General features: G+C 45.0%; 1 long non-coding RNA gene across 3 annotated transcripts in view; it reads right to left on the bottom strand.

Moving 5' to 3' along the window:
* The window catches only part of LOC107150231, a 45,961-nt gene extending 32,525 nt beyond the window's left edge, over positions 1-13,436 (bottom strand). Inside the window, exons 1-3 of one of the 3 annotated variants that reach the window (XR_007351094.1) lie at positions 9,661-13,436; positions 7,412-7,512; positions 6,701-7,125 (exon numbers count right to left, since the gene is read on the bottom strand). This is a non-coding gene — a long non-coding RNA (uncharacterized LOC107150231). The remainder of the gene's footprint in view (positions 1-6,700; positions 7,126-7,411; positions 7,513-9,660) is intronic. The other 2 variants (XR_001504554.2, XR_007351093.1) reach the window with 2 other exon arrangements.
* Positions 13,437-22,283: the final 8,847 nt, after the last annotated feature.

A 22,283-nucleotide genomic window follows, 5' to 3' on the forward strand; every position in this document is an offset into this window, starting at 1 on the left:
AGCCGGGGTCAGGGGATCCTTACCACGCCAGATCAGTATGTTGAGTGCAGGCAGCCGGAGTCTGAAAAGAGCGGACCAGGGCGGAGTGTCTCGGTGGAGCGGGGACGGGGCTCTTGTTGGAAAGAGCTCACCCGTATCCGAGTCACGGCACCAGAATGAAAGAATTCCCCACGCAAAGACACTTCTCCGGGAGAATTCCAATTTTATTGCAAAAAGCAGTGTGCTTATATAGAACTAAGGGGGAGATGGTAGGGTTTAGATAAATGGCAGGCAACCCGTTTATTGGCAAGTTCTTTCAGATATCAGCTCCGGAGCCCAGGAATTAGTTCTCATTGGGGCTAAGGTTCCCCGCCAGCGAGGTTTGAAATTGGCGCCGGCGGGAGAGTTCACACGGGCGGGAACTTTTCGCGCCACTGCAGAAAAGAAGAAGGTAGGAAGAAAAGGTGCTTAGGCGCCATGTTGGGGTTTTTTCTCTGGGGTATGGCTGCCGTTTATACTTTTCCCAACAGGTGGCATCACACTTCCTGATTTCAAAATACATGACAAACCTACAGTCATCAAAACAACATGGTACCAGGATAAAAACAGACACAGAAACCAATGGAACAGAGTAGAGAGCCCTGAAATGAACCCATATCTGTTGGTCAACTGATCTTGGACATGGTGCTAGAAAACACAATAGGGAAAGGACAGTCTCTTTAACAACCAATCTTGCGAAAACTGGATATCCACATACAAAGAAATTAAGCTGGACTCATAATAATATAAATCAACATTGGGTTGATGATTTAAACATAAGACCTGAAACTATAAAACTCCTAAAAGAAAATCTAGGGGGAAAGACTCTTGACTTTTGTCTTGACAATTAAATATGACAATTTTTAAGTACGGACAACTGTTATATTTGGATCTAAAAATGTCCCCCAAAGAGCTCATGGGTTAGATATTGTAGCAATTTTTAGAGGTGAAAAGGCTGGATTATGGAATCTATAACCTCATTAGTGGATTGATCCATTTGATGGATTAATAGTTTGAATGGACTACTGGGTGGTAACTCTAGGCAGGTGGGGTGTGGCTGGAGGAAGTAGGTCAATGGGGGAGTGATCTTGGACTCTATCTTCTCCTGAAACCCTCCTCTTGTCCCTCCTTCCTGGCTGCTAGGAGCTGAGCAGCTTTCCTCACCACACCCATCTGCCATGATGTTTTGCCTTGTCTCAGGCCCAGAGCAACGGAGTTGGCCAGCCAAGAAACCTCTGAGATTGTGAGCCAAAATAAACTTTTCCTTCTCTAAATTGTTCTTGTCAGGTATTTTGGTCACAGTCATGAAAAGCTGACTAACACAGACAACAAAAGCTAAACTAGACCAGTGGGACTGTATTGAACTATAAATCTTTTGCACAGCAAAGAAAATAACAATGAAAATGAACCTATGGAATGAGAGAACATATTCACAAACCACTTATCTCATAAGGAGTTGATATACAGAATATATAAGAAACTCCTTCAATTCAATAAAAAATAAATAACTCAATTTTAAGATGAGTGTATTAGGGTTCTCTAGAAAAATATAATCAATAGGAAGTATGATTATAAAAAGGGGATTTATTATATGGCTTATAGGACCAGAAGCTAGATAGTCCACAATGGCTGTCTGCAAGCTGGAGAGCTGGAGGAACCAGTACCTGCATAGTTCAAGAGACTGAAGCCTCAGAACAAGAAGGATCCAGGGTGCTACCCCAGTCTGAGACGGAAGGCTTCTGGAAACTCCCTGGAGAATCACTAGCAGAGTCTGCTTTGGAAAAGTGAAGGAATGAGAGTCTGATATTTTCAGGCAATCACAACAGCAACCAAGAACCTGTTCAAGAAGAATTGATCTTGCACCTACTGCTGCTTCCTTGTTCTTCCAACTTGTATTCTATCCAAGCCTCCAATCTATTGGTTGGTGCTACCCATGCTTGGAGAGGGTCTCTACTTCAGTTCACTATCCCACATGCCAATCATTCCTAGACACACCCTCATTGACACACCCAGAAGCCTCTTAATCTTTGACATCTCTTAATCAATCAAGTTAGCGATTCAAATTAACCATTACAATGGGCAAATGACTTGAATAAAAATTTCTCCAAAGAGGGCACACAAATGACCACTGAGAAGGTGTTCAACAACACTAATTATCAAGGAAATGCAAATTAGGAGTTTCCTAAAACATAATATTTAATTACTTCATATTATTCTATCTTGTAGATAAACATCACAATTTTTTTTTTTTTTTTTTGTCCAGGACTTCCATGATCTATTTATTGTCTGTCTGCTCCAAAGTTGCCCTTCAGAATTTGCTCTGTGGTAACGGAATGGTTTCTCCGAGCATTGCTCCTGCACAGTGAATGCATTGTTAAGTCAGTAGAGGGCGTGAGAGGGCCCTACAAGAGGTGGCCTTTCAGGGGCCCTTATTCCATTGTGCTGGGTTATGCTCTTTTTTGCTCCTGTGGCATTGCTACTCAGTGGTGCTTGCACATGACTGGGGATGAAGTCGGGGATATCCAGTGCTACTCTGCCCTAGCACCCAAGTGGCTTCAGTTCCTTGGGTCTGCTCCATGACCAGCTTGCTGCAGTTACCCCAATGCAACACTTGCTGTGCTCCAGAACTCAGGCCAGCAGCAGTACCCTGACCTCTTTTTGCATTCACCATAAGGCCCTGCTTTTCTGTATCCTGGAGGGCTTTTTCTGCTGCTCAATGACATGAACCAGTTCTAGCCAAAGGTACCCAGTAGGTGTCTCTGCCATCTAGCAACTTACAAGTGCAGTGAGAGGTAACCCCCTTTCCAAGTTTGTCCTTCCTTGGATACTGTACCTTAGCTCTGGGGTATCCGTTAGAGGACTCTCTCCATCTTTATAATTACTCTCTTATTAGTGCTTAATAATTTTTTATACTTACTTTCCCTTGTTCAAATTATTATATGATTCCTGTCTCCTGATTGGACCCACACTGAAATATCCAGAGAGAATAGTGTTTTGGGCATTATCTTTGAAGTGTTTAAATTTGCGATTGAATAGAAGGAAAAGATAGCACGAGATATGTACTTATTCAAACTCCCAATACTTAGGTCACCAAGTAATCTTTATTAAATATCTGCTTGAGAATTAACTCATTTAATCATTTCAGCCCCATGGGCAGACACTACTGTGGTCTCTATATGACAGACCAAAACTACTATGGTCTCTATATGAGCAGCTGAGGTTCAAAGAGGACCAGTAAGTGTTCAAGGCCTCACAGTAGATAAAGAGGAGGGTTCCCACCTGGGCCATGCATCTCTTCCTGCTGCCTCATTAAGGTGGGACAAATATTTATTCTCCCAAATCATTTCCAAACATGATCACCCCCTAATTGTTGTCAGAGACTGTGGAATTCCATTTTGAAACAGTTGTAGAGAAAGAAAAAGAGATGATTCAGAGTACAGAAGATGAAGGTCACAGAATTTAGAAATAAGGGAATTAGCAGAGCTGAGAATACTGAATCTGGAAAGTTCTGTGTGACACACTTGTTGATTCTACTCCCAGAAAGAGGATGTCCCTGGAGCAATACAGAGAGATTGTCCAAGTCTGTGGAGGACAGACTTCACAGACTATCCTGTTATTTGGGGCAGTCCTGGTTTTATATATTCCACTCTTTTTAATATAAATCATAACGTAAATAACCCAATATAATTTAATTCTTAAGCTTTTGTGTGTCTTTGCATAAATATCTTTGCAGATCAGGAACACTAATGTCCTGATCCTGGATTCAGGAGATACCATCTATTGTGTCCTGGAGGGAATCAGTTTTTCTTCAACAAGGTATGTGGTAGCAAAGAAGGGCTCTGCCCTTTTCCATTAGGAGAAAGTGAGATTGGGCCTGGAGGAAGGAGAGAGAGAAACAACTGCTGGAAATCATGCAGGAATGGTGGAAAGCATTCATCCTGGAGAGTCAAGACCAGAACTGAGAGCACAGCCTCCCTGACCCAGCACCCAAGGTATTTCATTGCCCAGGACATCTGCAAGCCCTTCTGAGCGGAAGGCAGGGACTTGGACATCCTCTGCTGACACCAGTCATATTGCATACTGCCCTCGGGCCTCATTTTAACTTGGCTACCTCTGTAATGACCCTTTCTCTCTCCAAATAGTCACATTCCAAGGCACTGGGTTAGGACTTCAGCACATAAATGTGGGGATAACACACAATCCCTAATGAGGCAGCAGTGGCTCATCATCACTCTTCACAAACACAGTGACTGAGGGGCTATGAGGGTGCAGGGGCTGAAGATAGCACTCCTTCCAATTCAAAATGGCTGAATAGGGTGCTCTCTTCAATTCAATTCCCTGGGTTATTCACGTTCTGATTTATATTTAAAAGAGTGGAATATATATTGGGATGTTAGTGTGTTTGCAGATAGGGCTTTTAGGAGGTGAAGTCATATGAGGTCATATAGGTGGGCTTCTAATCCAATAGTACTGGTGGTCTTGTAAGAAGAAAGATCTGTGTGTGTGCGCGTGTGTGTGTGTGTGTGTGTGTGTGTACCAGAGGGAGGCTGTTTGTTTGAAAGCTAGGGAGAAGGTCCTCACTGGGAACTGAATTGGCAGGCACCTTGATCTTGAACATCCAACCTCCACAAGTGTGAGAGATAAACGTCTGTTGGTAAGCCACCCAGTCTGTAGCATTTAACTGTGGTAAAATGTGGCAGTCTGAGCAGACAAGAAAGTGGGTTGCTGCTCTTGATGGCCCTCTAACTGAAAGAATTTAATATCCAGCAAAAGAGACTTGCTGACTTAACTAAAGGGTGGGGCTGGAAACTTCAGAGAGAGAAGGGGAGGGGAGAGAAAGGTCCCTGGGGAGGCACATTTTGCACACTGGAAAAGGGGCCCTGGGGGAACCTTGGGAAAGGCTCACACCTTCTCTGAGCTCTGCGTGGATTTATAATTGGCTGTGAGGAAGCTCATTCTGCCGTGACGGGTCGAGCCAGTGTGCCTTCCCACCTGCCATGGGGTGTCAAGCAGAATCGCACACCCTGGCCTGGGTGCAAAATGATGTTGCCAGAGAAAGTCCACAGGTCTCTACTCCTCCCTCTGCCTGGACCTGGGGGGCAGGGAAGCAACAACCTAGAGCAGAAATCGACTCCCCAGATCCAAAAATCTTTCATCTTATCCTCTAAGCATTACTTTTGGGTATTTGTTTTATTACATGCACTCTATAATTGTCCCAATAGTGAGTATACATTAAATATATACACTATTGGGACAATTATAGAGTGCATGTAATAAAACAAATACCCAAAAGTAATGCTTAGAGGATAAGATGAAAATCAATGCAAAGAAAGGTCTGATGTCGTCTTGCTCCATTCCAGAGAGCCATCGTCTCCCTTGAGATGCATGCTCCCCAGTGATTTCCAAAGACACACTGATCCTCCAGCAGACTCCCTGTTCATCAAGTGACTTAGCACACTCCTGGGTGTTCCTATGATTCCATAATTGGCCAGCTCTTCACCTCCTCTTAAGAGACTCTGTTGGACACCTGTGCTGGGGACACCTGGGATTAGCAGACTGGCAAGAACGTTCTCTAAATCACAGTCTTGGGCAGAGTCTCCTAATATAGAAAAGAGCCATCTTAATACCTGCCCCATAGATTTTGTGAAGAGTAAATGAGAATGCATGTAAATCCCTTAGTGTGAGGAGGATGTCTAATAGGTGGCAGGTTGTCTATTATAACAGCTACCTGCCAGTCCCAGTGGAGCTGGGGCTCTTGTTTAGAATGGTCACCTTGAAGAAAGACAGGACTCTAATCAATGTTCTTACCTGATCTGAGTTGATGAGCTACCTGATTTTTGGAACTGATAACTAAATTTCTGGATAAGAGAGTAACTAATTGTTTTCATAAGAGAATTCCTTACTTATCTTTCATTATTTCTTCTCCTACTCCTTCTTCTTTTATTTTTTCTGTACTGGGGACTGAACCCAGGGGCCCTCTACCACTGAGATATCCCTAGACCTTTTTATTTTTTATTTTGAGACAGAACAGGATCTTGCTGAGTTTCCCAGGCTGGCCTCAAACTTGTGATCCTCCTGCCTTAGCCTCCATTTATGTGGAATCATAAGTAGGCAGCCTCTTTATTCCTTCTTACTCTGTCTTCACACAGTCAGGAATGCAGAAAAGATGGAATGATCCCAACTCAATCCTTGGGGATCAGAAGGGCAATAAGGGTACAGACCTAGTGTTCCTGATTACTTTGTGCAGCAGAACTGCCCTGAATCTGGCCCGCCTCTGGACAATCCTGTCTAGCACCTGTCCTACCACTGAAAAATAAGTTGAGTTAGGGGTAAATGAGGCAGAGTAGATAACTAGACAACACCGGACAGTGGGGAGCTTCACTTGGGATGCATGGGGAAGACAAACACCATTCAGAAATGCTGGTCATTGGGCTGGATGTAGCACCTGACTGTACCCTGTGGTCAGTGAGAATGTGATCTCTTGTGTGAGAAGAAAGGTGTGTCTGGAGACCTGAGTGGCCAGGGGGACCAATGAGCCAGAGGCTGCAAATTATCACACAGGATCTGTCCTCTTATCTTATCTCCTCTTATCCCTTTTAGTGGGACCTCCCTCCACCAAGTTCCTGCTAGACCCAAGTCTAGACTCCCTTGCAGTTTGTATGACTTTGTGCTAAGTGCTTACCTGTGGGATAAAGCGGAAGAGATGGCGCAGCTTCCATACTTTGTTTTGCTCTCAGTGGACACCTCTTGTCCTCTCCTTCCTCCCCGTGGACAGGAGCCTGATCATGATGGCACAACCAGAGAAGGACCACAACCTGGAGGCCACAGCACAACAGAAGAAAAGGACCCTGGGTTCCTGTTCATCTCTGGATTGTCACATGAGCAACAAGCAAAATCCTGTCTTGTTTGAGCCACTGTATTGTGGGGTCTCTTTGCTGCAGCAGCTTATGGACAAATCACTGGAGGCTCAGTGTGGACAAGTCCAAGAGAAGAGTGTCAGGGTACCAGTCTTGCAGGATTCCCCCACACTTTTGTGAATCTTATTTCCAGGAGTTCAATGAGGTCCTCATAGTGAATAGCAGAGAAAAACTCCCTATGCTTGTGTTTCTGCAGAAGGAGAGAAAATAAACCATTTTGAAGTACACCAGTCTTCTGTTTCCTTAACCAGCCAGGTCTGCCTTCAGGAGAAATGAGTTACCTTGAGCCTCACCTGCTGGGGTTTTATCAGAAGCCAGCCTCCCCCAGAGGAGGGGAAATAACCTGACTCTGGTCCACTGAGTCATCCTGTCCCACCTGAGTGGGAAAACACTGAGAAGCACTTGTGAAGTTCCCAGCCCAGGATGCTGGGCTTTCAAACAGACTGAAACCTAATCACAATCCTGTTAATACTTACCCTCCCATCGCACCTCACCACCACATCAGCAAGGGCCCATTGCAGCAGTTCTTTGTACCCAGTATGTCACATCTGTCCATCAATAAAACATTATAAAACACCTGAAAGATGAAAACAAAAAGAAAAAGCAAACAAACAAACAAACCAATGTAAAAACAAACCACACCCACAAAAGCATAGTTAGAAAACAACAGAACAAGCATCATGACAAGACCCAGATATGGCAAGGGTGGTGGGATTAAAAACAACCAACATGGAAGCATAGTTAGAAAACAACAGAACAAGCATCATGACAAGACCCAGATATGGCAAGAATGGTGGGATTAAAAACAACCAACAGATGGGCAGTGAAGGCAGAGATGTGGAAATTCAAAGAGACCACCAAAAAGGAATGCCATGCCCCGAGAAGTCATCCTTCAATAGAGAAGTGGAAATAAAGACTTTATCAGACAAAAATTGAGGGGATTTGTAGCCAGTAGATGTGCCTCGAAAAAAACAATGTTAAAAGAAGCTTTTCAGGGCTGAGGTTGTGGTTCAGCAGTAGAGCGCTTGCCTAGCACGACTGAGGCCCTGGGTTTGATCCTTAGCACCACATAAAAATAAATAAATAAATAAAGGGATTGTGTTCGCAAAAAAAAAAAAAAAAAAAAAAACTGGTGCTGCAATAACTATTTAAAAAAATTGCTACCCTAAAACAAATAAATGTACCTCTTAAAAAAATAGAAGAAGAAGAAGCTTTTCAGAGAAAAGGAAAATGATATAGTTCAGAAATTAAATCTATATAAAAAAGGATGAAATTATGATATTTGCTAGTAAATGGATGGATCTGGAGACTCGCATGCTAAGTGAAATAAGCCAATCCTAAGAAAAGAGAGGCTGAATGTTCTCTCTGATATGTGAATGCTAACCCACAATAGGGGTGGGGCGGGGAAATAGAAGTACTTTGTATTAGACAAAGGGGAATGAAGTGAAGGGAGGGGGATGGGAATAGGAAAGACAACAGAATGATCTGGACATAACTCTCCTATGTTCATATATGAATACACAACTAGTGAAACTCCACACCATGTACAACCACAAGAATGGGATCCTAATTAGAATAAGTTATATTCCATGTATGTATAATATGTCAAAATACACTCTACTGTCATGTATACCTAAAAAAGAATGAATGAAAAATTGAGGTACAGATAATTAAAATAAATATAAAAAAGAAAGTAAGAACATCAGAGGAGAAATAAGTGAGATCAAAATAACTTATTTTGTATTCTTACTTGATCTAACATTAATAGTGTATTAAAAACAAGACCAACAATGTACTCAATTATGTATGCTATGCAGATATAGATGTAAACGTTGATGCACACACATACATACACACTCATGTGTAAGTGAAATGCCAGTAACCATATAAAGGACAGAGAGAGAGGAATCAGGATTATTCTGTTGTTATAAGGTACTCACACAACTCAAAGAGTATAGAGTTATTTGAAAGTGGATGTGGAGTAGTTGTAAATGCATACTGCAAGTTCTAGAGCAACTACTAAAAAAAGTGGGGGGGGGGGACACAACTGATATGCTAAGAGAGGGGAGAAATGGAATCATATAAAATGTACCATTAAAATCCCAAAGGCAGGGGCTGGGATGTTGGCTCAGTGGTAAAGCGCTTGCCTAGCACATGTGAGGTACTGGGTTCGATCCTCAGTACCACATAAAAATAAATGTGTAAAATAAAGGAATTGTGTCCATCTTGAACTAAAAATATATTCTTAAAGAAATTCCAAAGGCAGAAAAAAAGTGGAAGAAAAAGAATAGGAACAAAGACAACAAAAAGAAAACAGTAACAAATATGGTAGCTATTAATCCAATCATATCTGTAATCACTTTGAATGTCAATAGTCTAAGTTTACCAATTAAAATACAAAGATTGTCAGAGTGGCTCGAAAAACTAGACCTAGCTATAAGTTATCTATAAGAATCCCACTTTGTAGACATATGATTGAAAGTAAATAGATAGGGAAAGATATACCACCTTCATATCATTTAAAAGAATGCTGGAGTAGCTTCCAGACAGAGCCAACTTCAGAGCAAGAAAGTTATCAGGGATAGAGCAGGACGTTACATAATGATAGAGGGGTTGGTTTTCCAAGAAGATATAGCCATCCTAATATGTTGGCATCTAACAACTAAGTATCAAAGTACATAAGACAAAACCCAATGTAACTGCAAGGAAAAATACATGAACTTACTATTATAGTTGGAGACTTCAACACCCCTCCTTCGGAAATGGACAGATCCAGGAGGCATAAAATCAATAAGGACAAAGTTGAACTGAACACCACCATCTGTCACCCAGATATAGTGGACGATATAATGGACGTCTATAAATTACTGCATCCAACAACAGCAAAATACACATTTGTCTCACGTTTACTTGGAACATTCACCAAGATAGATCATATTCTGGGCCATAAAAATACACCTTCATAAATTTAAAAGGATAGAAATCATGCAATGTGTGCTTTCAGACCACAATGAAATTAAACTGAAAATCAATACCAGAAACATAGCTGAAAGATTACAAAATATTGGGAGATTAAACAAAACACCTCTAAGTAACCTATAGGTCAAAGAAGAAATCTCAAGAGAAATTAAAATATATTTTGAGCTACATGAAAATATAACTTATCAAAATTTGTAGAATACACATCATTGTAGATTTGTTTAAACCCAAATAATGTTCAACATCAAAAGTGAACCTTGATATAAACTATGGACTTAAAACAAATGCACCCCTCTGGTGGGAAATGTTGATGGTGGGGAGGGTAGGCATGCAGGGGAAGGGGTATATGGGAAATCTCAATGCTTTCCTCTCAGTTTTGCTATGAACCTCAAACTGCTCTTTAAAAAAATAATCCATTTTTTAAAATGAAGATTTTTTTTTAAAAGATAGATCTTTTTGAGGCTTTTTATTCTGGAAGATTTCAAACATATTCAAAAGCACAATGATAGTCCCTGTAACCTTATTCAATCATTTCAATTTGTAGCTAATCTTGTTTTGTCCATATAATCCCTCCCATTTCTACCCCAGTTTTTTTGATACAAGTTCATTTCATCTGTGAATGCTTTAATATGTATCCCTAAAAGATAAACTTTTAAAAAAATGTAATAATAACATTTTATACTTTAAAAATTAACATTAATTCATAGAACAATGTTACAGACAGAGGCCCACATCCTAGTATAGGTGTATTTAAAAGTAATAAACCAAGCAAACAAATTCTTAAGTAGAGTATACTCCATCCTGCATAGATTTCATATTGATGGGGAAGGTCAATTCTCAATTTAGAATCCTTGACTCGTTGGAGTTTCACATTGAAACTTGGCAGCCTGGGCACCTCAGGAAGAAGAGCCCAGTGATGACTGCCTGTGACCTAGAAGCAAGCGTGGGGCCATTTGGGCAGGGAATTCAACTGTTCCAGGAGGTAGACTGGAAGGATTTGGCTCCACCTCACTGGGCCCTCTGGATTCCAGTCTCTTAGGAAAGGGCAGAGTGGGGGATGGGCCAGAGCGGGGTCTGCTCTTAGCGGATCCACAAGGTGGCCCTGACAGAGAAATCTATCTTCTCCCCACCCCTTGTGCCCCTGCAGATTTGGGGTTATCATTCTATTTTATAAATAAATATTTTATAAATGCGCACGCGCGCTCGCGCGCACACACACACACACACACACACACACACACTTATATGTAGACTGGGAATGGGAGGAAGGGGCCGGGAAGCATCATCACACAACCATGCCTGGAGGCTGACAAACAGCGCCTCGGCTCTCGGTTTCGCAGCTTGCTCTAGCCCGGTGGCCCCCACTTTATGTGCATCTTCCTCAGCTCCATCCCCCACTGGCTCTCCTGGGAGCGGGGAGCGGTGCTTCAGGGTCCTACAATTGCCAGCTTTCCTATAAAGTAACTTGGGAGCGGGGCTCAGCCTCTTCCGATCAATGATGAGAAGGAGCAAATCGAAGGCTGCGTCGAGGAGGAGGAGAAGGAGGAAATTCAAAAAACAAAATTCAGAATTCCGAATCCAGGCCGAGCTGCAAATCAGCTTCTGCACCTTTTCTATCGTGAAGAAAGAGCTGCGCTGCCACCCATCACCCAGAGGAAAGCTGGTTCCCGTGGACCCTGCTATATGCGCAGTGGACACTAGGTGGCGCAGTGCCTGGGGGACAGCAGCCCTCCAGCCTCAGATGCTGGAAAATGCTATGAGCTGGTCAACGGTTCTTTTTTTCTGTTTTAATATAAATACATATGCATATTTATTATTTTAAAGTAACCTTAGGTTTTGTTTAATGAGAACAATGTGGTACCAACTTACCAAACACTCTACCCCTATAAACAGCTACTAACTACCTTGGACTGAAAAAAAGACATTTTTAGTGCTAGAAATATTGGGGTCAACGTCCACCCTGTAATAGGTCTCTTCTCCACTAGCCTGACATGCAAAAAGTCCTCCTTAACTAATAATTAACAGAGAAAACAGAAAGCCCCAGAGCACAGGCTCTGCATCCTCACCCTTTGGTTTTTGTTTCTTTGCATAATTAAAAAAAAAAAAAATCTGCCTAAAAGCCCAGCAGCCGACTGCCACCACCTCTTCCTGAAGCCATCCAATCAGGAATAAAGTTCACCTCGGTTACCCTGGGCAACCAGCACTTGTCCCTGGGCTCTCTGAGGCCTTCTTACAAACACACGTGTCTCTGCCACTGGAAGGATGTTCTTTGTTAAAGGAGGTCGCTGCTCCTCATACCTTCAACTCCCCCCTGAAAGCTGAGGCCCACCTGCTCTATTCTTCCCAGATAATGCTAACGTTTGGAAGGCAACAGCTGGTAAATATGCAGTATTAGCAATTGCCTCCAAGGTGGCAAGCCAAGGTCAAACCACAGGGTTGCTCAGCGGGATGTTGATAACGTGGCTGTAGCAGCAATTCTGTTTACATAAGAGAGCCAGTGGGAAAAGCCTGTTTGCTCTAAAGATGATATCAGAAATGAATTCCAATCTAAAATATTTTACATGGAGATGTGATTCTTAAAAGTAAGTTCAGGCAAGCCACACTGGTTTCCGGCACGACATCCATTCTCCTTTTTTCCTTTTTTGCACCCTGGCTGCATGCCTGGCACCAGATAATGAGTCATGACAGTCCTCCTCCTCACTTTCCCAAATTTTCCTCCAACAGCCATGGCTGCATAACCCGCTTCTGACCAATGAGAGCTCAAGGAAACTTATTCTGCTTTTCTTTTTAAAGAGATGGACATGGCTAATTCCACCCCCTGGCTCCTTTCTCTCTGCCTTTAATACAGACATGATATCCAGAGCTGTAGTATCTATTTTGCAACCATGAGGCAAAGAAAGAATTTGGAAAGTACCTTAGTATGTTTGGGCTGTTAAGAAGAATACCATAAAACAGAAATCAGTTCCCACAGTTCCAGAGGTTGAGAAGTCCAAAACCTTAACATGGCAGAAAGGGAGAAGGAGCTCTATATGGACTTTCTTATGAAGGCTCTCATCTCATTCATAAGGGCTGTACCCCATGACCTCATCATCTCTCAATGTCCTACCTCCTTACACTATCAACGTCGGGGGTTGGTTTCAACATAGGAATTTTGTAGAGACACACATGTACCATCTACTGGAGTAAGCATCACCCACGACAGATGGCAAATAGCAACCTCTAAGCATCTGGTTATGTTAGAAAAATCAACCCATTTGTGTCCCAGCCATTTACATACCAGTTATTTGCAGTTTAACACAACCCTAAATGACCTGCCACTTGTGACCTGCTTTCCAAGGAAGGCAGGTAAAGTGAAAGAAGAATTTTCATCCAGTTCAACTATCCCTAGACAAATCCATAGACAACCAGGTGGGGAGAGGAGATAGTGAGATTTCCCCCATTTGGCCAGAGACTCTTGTCACTGATGGGTTAAATGGGGGAAAGAAAGAAAGAAAGGAAGAAAGGAAGAAAGAAAGAAAGAGGGAGTGGGGAGGGAGGGAGGGAGGGAGGGAGGAAGAGAGAGAGAGAGAGAGAGAGAGAGAGAGAGAGAGAGAGAGAGAGAAAGGCCTTTAGATGTCATGTAAAAGAAAATTCCAGAACGAGGCAACCTGTACCTTGGGAGGGAGCTGAAAATGCATCCCCACCATCATCCTTACCAGGCGATGGAAGCTCCACCCAGCGCCCCTCCTCATCAGCCTGGGAGAGCTGTGGGCCAGAAGGTGCTGTGTAGAAGCAGAAGCCATTGGAATGGGGCCTGAGTGGGCAATTTTGAAGAAATCTTCAATATCATCTGTTCCCAGTGGCTTCTTCAGCACTAATTTCAGAGTCTTTAAGCAGGGGGAGGAAATGACCTGGAATTTACATGGCATAATCATACACAGATATTAGGTTCTGATGATAATAACTGCAGCGAGGGGTGGGCTGGCTCTCTGGTTAATCCCACTTAATTGGCTGCTTTTCAACGGAAGCTGATGGTGTCTCCTGCCCCAGGAAGTGCCAGCTGCAGGTCTCCCTTTGCCCATCCCCAGGACTCTCACTGGGGCCCCATCCATGCTGTAGCAGGGGTACATCTGGGTACACGGTCACTGGCACTGACAGGGCCAGATTCTAGTGGGCAGGATCACAGCTGTAATGGTGTGACATTTCCTCTTTCTCAGTGCCCTGGGGACAAGACACGTCCAGCACTCCCAGGACCCCTCCCTTCTCTTCTCACATGCTGCCTTGGGCACCTGATCCTTCCGCTTCCTCCACTGGATCTGACATGTGGGGACAATGTGGGGTGTGATGGCTAATTCTGTGTGTCAACCTGACTGGCAAAGGAGTGCCCGGTTATTTGGTTAATAATGATTTCTGGGTATGTCCATGAGGTTTTTTTGTTTAAGTTTTTTAAAAACATTTTTTAGTTATCAACGGACCTTTTTTTATAATTTTTTTTTGAGAGAGAGAGAGAGAGAGAGAGAATTTTTTAACATTTATTTTTCAGTTTTCGGTGGACACCTTTATTTTATTTTATGTGGTGCTGAGGATCGAACCCAGGGCCCTGCGCATACCAGGCGAGCACGTTAGCGCTTGAGCCACATTCCCCAGCCCGTCAATGGACCTTTATTTCGTTTACTTATATGTGGTGCTGAGAATAGAACCCAGTGTCACACACGCTAGGCAAGCACTATGCCACTGAGCCACAACCCCAGCCCAATCCATGAGGGTTTTGTGGATGATTTTACAGTCAAATCCCCTGAGTAAAGTCAGTGGTATGTGGGGGGACATTGAAATCAGCTGGGGACTTGAATAGAACAAAATTCAGAGGAAGGAGGGATTGGTCCTTTTCTTCCTGTCCCATCACTTGAGCTGAACACCTCACCATCTCTCCTGCCCTTGGACTGCAGCCTATATCATTAGCCTCCCTGGTTTTCAGGCCTTCAGACTGGACTGAATAATGCCACCTGCTCTCCAGGGTCATTAACTTACAGACTGAAATTATGGAACTTCCCATCCTCCCAAATCGTGGAGTTGATTCCCAATGCAAATCTCCATGGTGTGTGTGTGTGTGTGTGTGTGTATGTGTGTGTCCCCTCTGGGCTCTAGTTCTTTAGAAATCCCTGCCTAACACAGTTGTTCTTAAGATGCTAGAACCACAAGCAGAGGGAGGGTTTGCATGGGCATTTGGGAAATGGCACCATATGGGCTCTGGTGCTGGCCAGGTGCCTGGAGTTCTGAGCTGTGATGGCTAGCATAGCCGCAGAGGGTCACAGCATAAAGGTAGCCCCCTTTAGGCAAGGTCCAGTTGAGCTGGCAGGAGCCTGTTCTTGGTGCAAGGAGAGATCTTCCTGGGGTCAGCAGAGATCCCCAGCAAAGGCTGTCTGCTTTCTGATGAGTAAAGTTGCCTGAGCAGAGGTGTGCCTTGCTGGGGCTGCGGGAGGTCTGATTCTAAGGGGGCAGAGTTTCACCTGGTCCTCAGAGCTGCAGCAGGTGCTCGTGACATTCCCCTCCCTTCAACAGGTTACTCAGGATAAAGAAAGCAAGGAACTACATGCACCAAGAGGCTCATGTATAGATGCAGGCAATGTTATTTCAATACTTCCAGCTTTTTTTGCGGGGGGGTACTGAGATTAAATCCAGGGGTGCTTAACCACTGAGCAACCTCCCCAGCCCTTTCCTGTATTTTATTTAGAGACAAAGTCTCACTGAGTTGCTTAGGCCTCACTAAATTGCTGAGGCTGGCTTTGAACTCACCATCCTCCTGCCTCAGCCTCCCAAGCCACTGGGATTACAGGTGTGGATCACCGTGCCCAGCTCAGCTTGCTTCTTTTTTAAGTTGAAACCACAATGGGAAAAGGAACTATAGGTGTACCAGCGTGCTAGGGCTACCGTAACAGAGCAGTTCAGATTTGGTGGCTGACATAAAAGTTCATTTTCTCAGTCGTGGAGGCTGGAAGTCGAGGTTCAGCATCGGTTCAGCATTAGGAAAAGGGAGCTCAGGAGTGTGTGGTCCTGGCTTGGCCTGTTGAGCCCTCTCCTCTTGGCTTGCAGAAGGCAGCCTTCTCCTGAGTCCTCTCGTGGTCGTGTGTCTGTGTCCCCATCTCTTCTTTTCATAATGACACCTGTCAGATTAGAGATTTGGGATTAGGGCCCACCCAAATAGCCTCATTTTAAACTCAATTACCTCTTTAAAGGCCTTATCTCCAAACATGTTGCATTCTGAAGTATGAGGGATAGGGCTTTATCATATGAATTATTTTGGGGGGACACAATTCAGTACATGATGGGGCCCATCCAATTCCATTAGGCCCATCCTGATAATGCAAGGTAATCTCTCTATTTTAAGGTCCATAACCTTCGTTATATTTGCCATGAAGCATGATACCTTTATAGGTATCCAGGGCTTAGGGCATGGATATTTGGGGGTGTGGAGTGGGTAATTCCACTGTGCTGAGTGCTTTACCTACTTTACCTCGCTTGTATGTAGGCTGGTTGTCCTATTAGCCCCAATTAGCAACTGAGACTCGGAGCAGGTACAAATGACCCTGAAGTCACACAGTGGGGAGTGGTGGCTCTGTGGCTCCCCCACTGCCTGACAGCCAGCCCTATTCTTGGTTGCTTCCCTATGTAGCCCTCACTCACAGGGCAGCTGATTGGAAGCAGGTGAAATCCTATTTCAGGCTGTGACTGCAGAGAGAGGGTGGGGTCATAGGGTCCACCCAGCCTGGGACACAGACAACTAGTATTGAAGCCGTCCTGATGTCCCATTTGCTCTTGTTCCCGGCATCTGTGGGCCCCAGGAAATGACAGATGGGACTGAGCCAAGCCAGGACCACACACTCCTGAGCTCCCTTTTCTTAATGATGGTGACCACAGTACCTGTGTGCAGACAGGGTGTTTGTGTCCCTCCAAATTCATGTGTTGAAAACTAACCCCAGGGCAGTGGATGGTACAAGGGGTGGGCCCTTTGGAGGTGATTAGGGCCCGAGAGCAGAGCCCTCATGAATGGTATCAGTGCTCTTCTATAGGGCTCAGGAGACCTGTGGTCGGTCCTTCCACTGTTTGAGGACAGGATGAGCAGACCACCACCTGGGAAAAAGTGCACCTTCTCTATACCCCGACCTGCTGACACTCTAGCCTTGGACTTCCAGCCTCCAGAACTGTGGGAAATAAATGTCTCTTGTGTCTAAAACACTGAATCCAGGGTACTTTGACACAGCAGCCCAAGCTGACTAAGACATCTGATTCCTAACCCCAGGGGTCCATTAGGCCGGCTGGCACAGCACCCAATCAGGCATCTAATGCTCTTTAACACCGCTATGACTGAGGGAACACATCCCTCTGCATCCAAACGGCATCCCTGCTGGGTGTCCTCAGAGGAACCTCTGAGCCACTCGCCTTAGCATGATGGAAATAGCACAAGGCCAGCACAGAATTGGCACCAAGCTGTTCCATGGGCAGCATCACGATCGCACAGTCCTTGTGCCCAGGCAAGCTGGTGGCACTAAGAATCCCAGGCCCGGCTTGCATGAAGGCTTTATGTGAAAAGGCAAGCTAATCTTTCATTCATCATCCAGCCAGAAGGTGAGTCCATCATTTCCCCAAATGGCCCTTCTCTTCAACAAACAGTGGCCATAAAAGCAGAGGCTCCGAAACTTTAAGAGGCCATAAACCCTCTGGCAGCCACGCAGGGCTCTGAGAACACATGAATAAATAACCACCAGAAGCTGCTGGGGCATCGCCACATCTGTGTGGAGCAACAGATTCTTAGAGGAAGGAACACACTGCTCTGGCCTGACGGCATGAGCCCGAGGGCAGCTGCCCACCTGGCACCCAGGGGAGCCAGGCTGAAACTCAATGTCAAGGGCATCAGTTGGCAAACCACAGTGGCCTCACTGAGGGACCCATGGGACCAGGAACACTCCCTCAAGAAGGGTGAAGATGAGCCAGGCACACTGGCGCACGCCTGTAATCCCAGCCGCTCAGGAGGTTGAGGCAGGAGGATCATGATTTCAAAGCCAGCCTCAGCAACTTAGGCCAGAAGCAACTCAGTGAGACCCTGTCTCTAAATAAAATGCAAAATAGGGCTGGAGGTGTGGCTCAGTGGCTGAGTGCCCCTGAGTTCAATCCCTGGTACCAAAACAAACAAACAAAAACCTAGAAGGGTAAAGATGGCCAACCTTGTCTGGGAACACAGACACATCGCGTCCAAGTCCCAAGCTCACACTCAGCTGCTGAACAAAGTGCTTTGGGCAGAAAGTAGCGCTTATCAGGGCTCTGTGTTCAGTGATGTTCAGGGGAGGCTTCATACTGGGGACATCTGACACAGAAAACCAGATTTCTCTGTTGAGAGCTGGCTACAAAGAGTCCTCATTCCCTGCAGCCTCCCCCCAAAGATTTGTTCTCAATTTTAAAACATTCTTTTCCCTGAATGGGGACTGTAAAGAATGACAAAGAATCCCCTGAGACAGACTGGATTGATACGGCTCACTCCTGCTGAACTCTGATGTGGCGCTGGAAACAGAGGGTCTCCACTTAGCCCTTCCCCAGGACAGTGTCCAGGCGGCAAGGCTGGGTGAGATTCATAATTTACAATAGAATCAGAGCTGAGCTGGTATTTTAATGGGAGTTTTATTTTCCTCATCACACTTGGATGTGTACACACACCTTTCTAATTGAGTGCCCAAACAGTTCATCAGGGCAGAAAAAAACACACACTTCAGGACTCAGAGAAGGCTGGGCAGAACAGGGCACCCTTGAAGCCGATAGAGGGAGGCCAAGGTTACCAAGCGCGAATTTCTGCTTCAACTGCAGTAGCAGGTGGCTGGAAGAGGGGTATCATAGAGGTAAAGCAGGATGAGAAATGAACCTATCAGGAGGCAGTCTGGTTTCCTGAGCACTTACTATATACCACTGCTGTGCTGGGTGAGGGGTCACAAATGATTTGGGGGCAAAGGGAAAGAAGACTGAAGAGCCTTGGACTTTTGGACGATTATCCTCAGAAGGAGGCCTGACGTGTTTCTTCACCTTCTGGTAAAGAAGCGCAGGTAAAAACACAACAAATGAAAAATGGCCTTTCACAAAACAATAATAAAGAAGACTTCTCTGAAATTGCAGGGATATGTTTTAGGAAACTGCTGATTGTATCTGTATTCAAATTAGCCAAATGGACTGGGCAAGCTGCATGGCCTGAAGACTTCCCCATGACAGATTGGAGAGAGCCCCATTGTTCTTTTGGGGAAGGCACAGGAGTATGGGAATCCTGCAGGAATTTCCATATCAAGAAATAATCCTTATTTCCATTTTATAGATGAGGACGTGAAGGATCAGAGACGTTAAATCACCTGCCAAAAGTCACACCCAGCTAGCCATGGCATAGTCCACGAGTGCTCCTTATAACATGAGCAAAACTCTCATAGTTCACCTGTCACACACAAGCAGGCTGCCATTTTTCCATTATGATGGCAGGAGCAGAAGCAGGTGAGCAACCACACTCTGCTGGCCCTCCTCTGGCTAAGGCTAGAGATGGGACAGAGGTGCAGGAGCTGCTGTTCCTGTGAATAGGGACAGGAAGCTGGTTTCCAGCAGGGGTTACGATGGTTCCCAACCAGGTCCCATTAACCATCAGGAACAAAGGTGGTCCAGGCCACGGGGCAAGCAGGCTGTGGTGATGGCACAGAGGGACAGCAGCAGTGGCAGGAGCAGGGATCCGCTCACTCTTTCTGCAATGCTGAGAAGCCACCCACAGATAAGCTGCTGCTTGATGTGCTAGGAATGTCATGGCTGCAGAGAAAGGCTGGCTTTCAAATCTTGGCTCTGCCATGAGCCATGTGACCTGAAGAGAATGACATGACCTTTCCATTTTCTCATCAGTAATCTAGGAGATTCTGAAGGAGTGCAATGGAGTGGCACCTTGAGTGACAGGTGGCATGAAGACGCCTGGAATGACAGCATGAAGTGGCGAATGCTCCTGCACTCCCAGAGTCCCAGTGCATGGCTGAGGTTCTCCTCCTCCAGCACCTTCCATTTCTTCTTTCTTTTTCTTTTTTTAAAATTTGTTCTAAGTAGTTACACATGATAGTAGAATGCATTTTGACACATCATACCTAAATGGAGTATAACTGCTCATTCTTCTGGTTGTATGATGTAGAATCACACTGGTTGTGTAGTCATATATGTACATAAGGTAATAATGTCTGATTCATTCTACTATCCTTCCTACTCCTGTACCTCTCCCTTCCATTCACTCCCCTCTGCCTAATCCAAAATACCTCTATTTTTTCCTTAGCACTCCCCCACACACACCTTATTCTGAATTAGCATCTGCATATCAGAGAAAACACTTGGCCTTTGGTTCTTTGGGACTGGCTTATTTCACTTAGCATGATATTCTCCAGGTTCAACCATTTATCATCAAATGCCATAATTTTGTTCTTCTTTAAGGCTGAAGTAATATTCCATTGTGTATATATGCCACATTTTTTTTATTCATTCTCTGTTGAAGGTCCAGCACCTTCCATTTCTGGCCACAGTTTAAGAGCTGTGACCTGCATGTAAGACTGAGTATAATAAACTAATCCACAGCCTCCCTCCTGCCAAAAGGAGAGAGAGGAAGGAACTCAAATGAAGCAGGCTGGAAGGGCAGGGAGTTTGCAGGCAGGGATTTCCTGAGAGGGGGACCTTGTCCTGTGATGAGGAAGTTCCCAGATAAGTTTGGGGATATTAAGGTTTCCACATCCCTACTTCCTGTATAACCTTGGGAGACAGACCCACAGGAGACTCTGGGCTCCCACGGGGCTCATGGGTCCCTTCCCTAGTGTGTCTCCTCCCATACTGAAGAGGACTGGCCTGGGTAACCAATAGGAAGCTTGGAAATTACAGCATGATGCTGAGACTAGTTCTTATAAGACTCATGGTTGACCTTGTTCTCTCTTGGGTCACTTGCTCTGGGGGCAGCCAACTACTATTGAGGACATTCAAGATGAGGTCCCCAGGTCCTTCCACCAGTGATTGCAGCCTTTCTAACTCTGCAATCACAGAGACAGATCTTCCAGCCCAGTGGAACCTCACAGTGACACAGCCTTAGTTAAGGTCCTGACTGCAACCTCCAGAGGGATGTGGGGCCAGAAGCAACCAGCTACACAGCTTCAGATTCAGTGCTACCCAAACTGTGCAAGATAATAAATGTTTACTGTTGCTTAAAGTAGCCATGGCCGGGGATAATTTGTTGGGGTAGTTTATATAGGGTGCTGCTGTAATGGAAACCTGAGAGGACAGGCATGGCCATGGAACCTGGTATTTGAACGGAACTGGAAGAACTTTGGAAAAAGTGTTAATGCAAACTTGCAGAGAAATGGAAAAGTGCTTATATGGAGCATGCATGTCCTTGAGGAGGCCCCAAGTGATTAGGAACTGTCATAGAGTACAGGCACAAGTTCACCAGCACCGTCGCCTAAAATAATGAGGAAAGTGGAAACTGTACCTCCACCTTGGGTGACCTAGCTAAGGAGGTGTGCAGTTGGTGTTGAAGGGGCATCTAATTCCTTCTCACTGCTTCTAATAAAATACAAAAAGAGAAAGATAAGCTAAAAGAAGGACCATTCAGTGAAGGGCAGCTGATTTGTGGAATTCTCAACCTGTCCCATGGCAAAAGATGTGAAAATAAAGAGGAATCCCAGGTAAAAACCACGCACAGGCACTGTCGAGGCTAGCTGGTCAGATGAAGAGTCCAAGAGAGTGACTGTGTCTGATTCTGCTGGAGCAGGCACAATGAAGGCCACAGATAGGTGGCTTAAACACAGACGTTCATTTTCTCACAATCTTGGAGGCTGCAGGGCCCAAGTCAAGGGCCCAAGCAGGGTTCGTTTCTTGGCGGGGGTGGGGGGGGCCTCTCCTCCTGACTCGTACACAGTGCCTGCTTACTTGTCCACATGTGCCTCTGCTCTGCACATGTGGACAGACTGAGATCTCTGGGGTTTCCTCTCCTTAGAAGGACACTAATCCTATTGGATTAGAGCCCCACCCTGTGACCTGGTTAAACTTTAGCTATTTATTTTTTTATTTAGAGACAGGGTCTTGCTAGGTTGCCCCGGCTGGACTCTCACCTGTTATCTGCTGCCTCAGCCCCCAAGTAGCTGGGATCACTGCACCCAGTTATCACTTTAAACACCCAAATCCAAATTCAGTCCCAGTGGGGGTTAGGACTCCAACATATGGATTTCAGGGGGACACAATTTGGCCCCTAACAGCCTATAAAAACATTTGTTCAGATCTCTAAAAAATCCAAGGGAATGGGTTTGCAGTGGCAGCAGCTGACCTTTGCTGTATCTGCAGGAGGCCAGGCCTGGGCTA

This window comes from Marmota marmota, unplaced genomic scaffold (assembly GCF_001458135.2).
Source record: "Marmota marmota marmota unplaced genomic scaffold, marMar, whole genome shotgun sequence".
Lineage (NCBI taxonomy): Eukaryota > Metazoa > Chordata > Mammalia > Rodentia > Sciuridae > Marmota > Marmota marmota.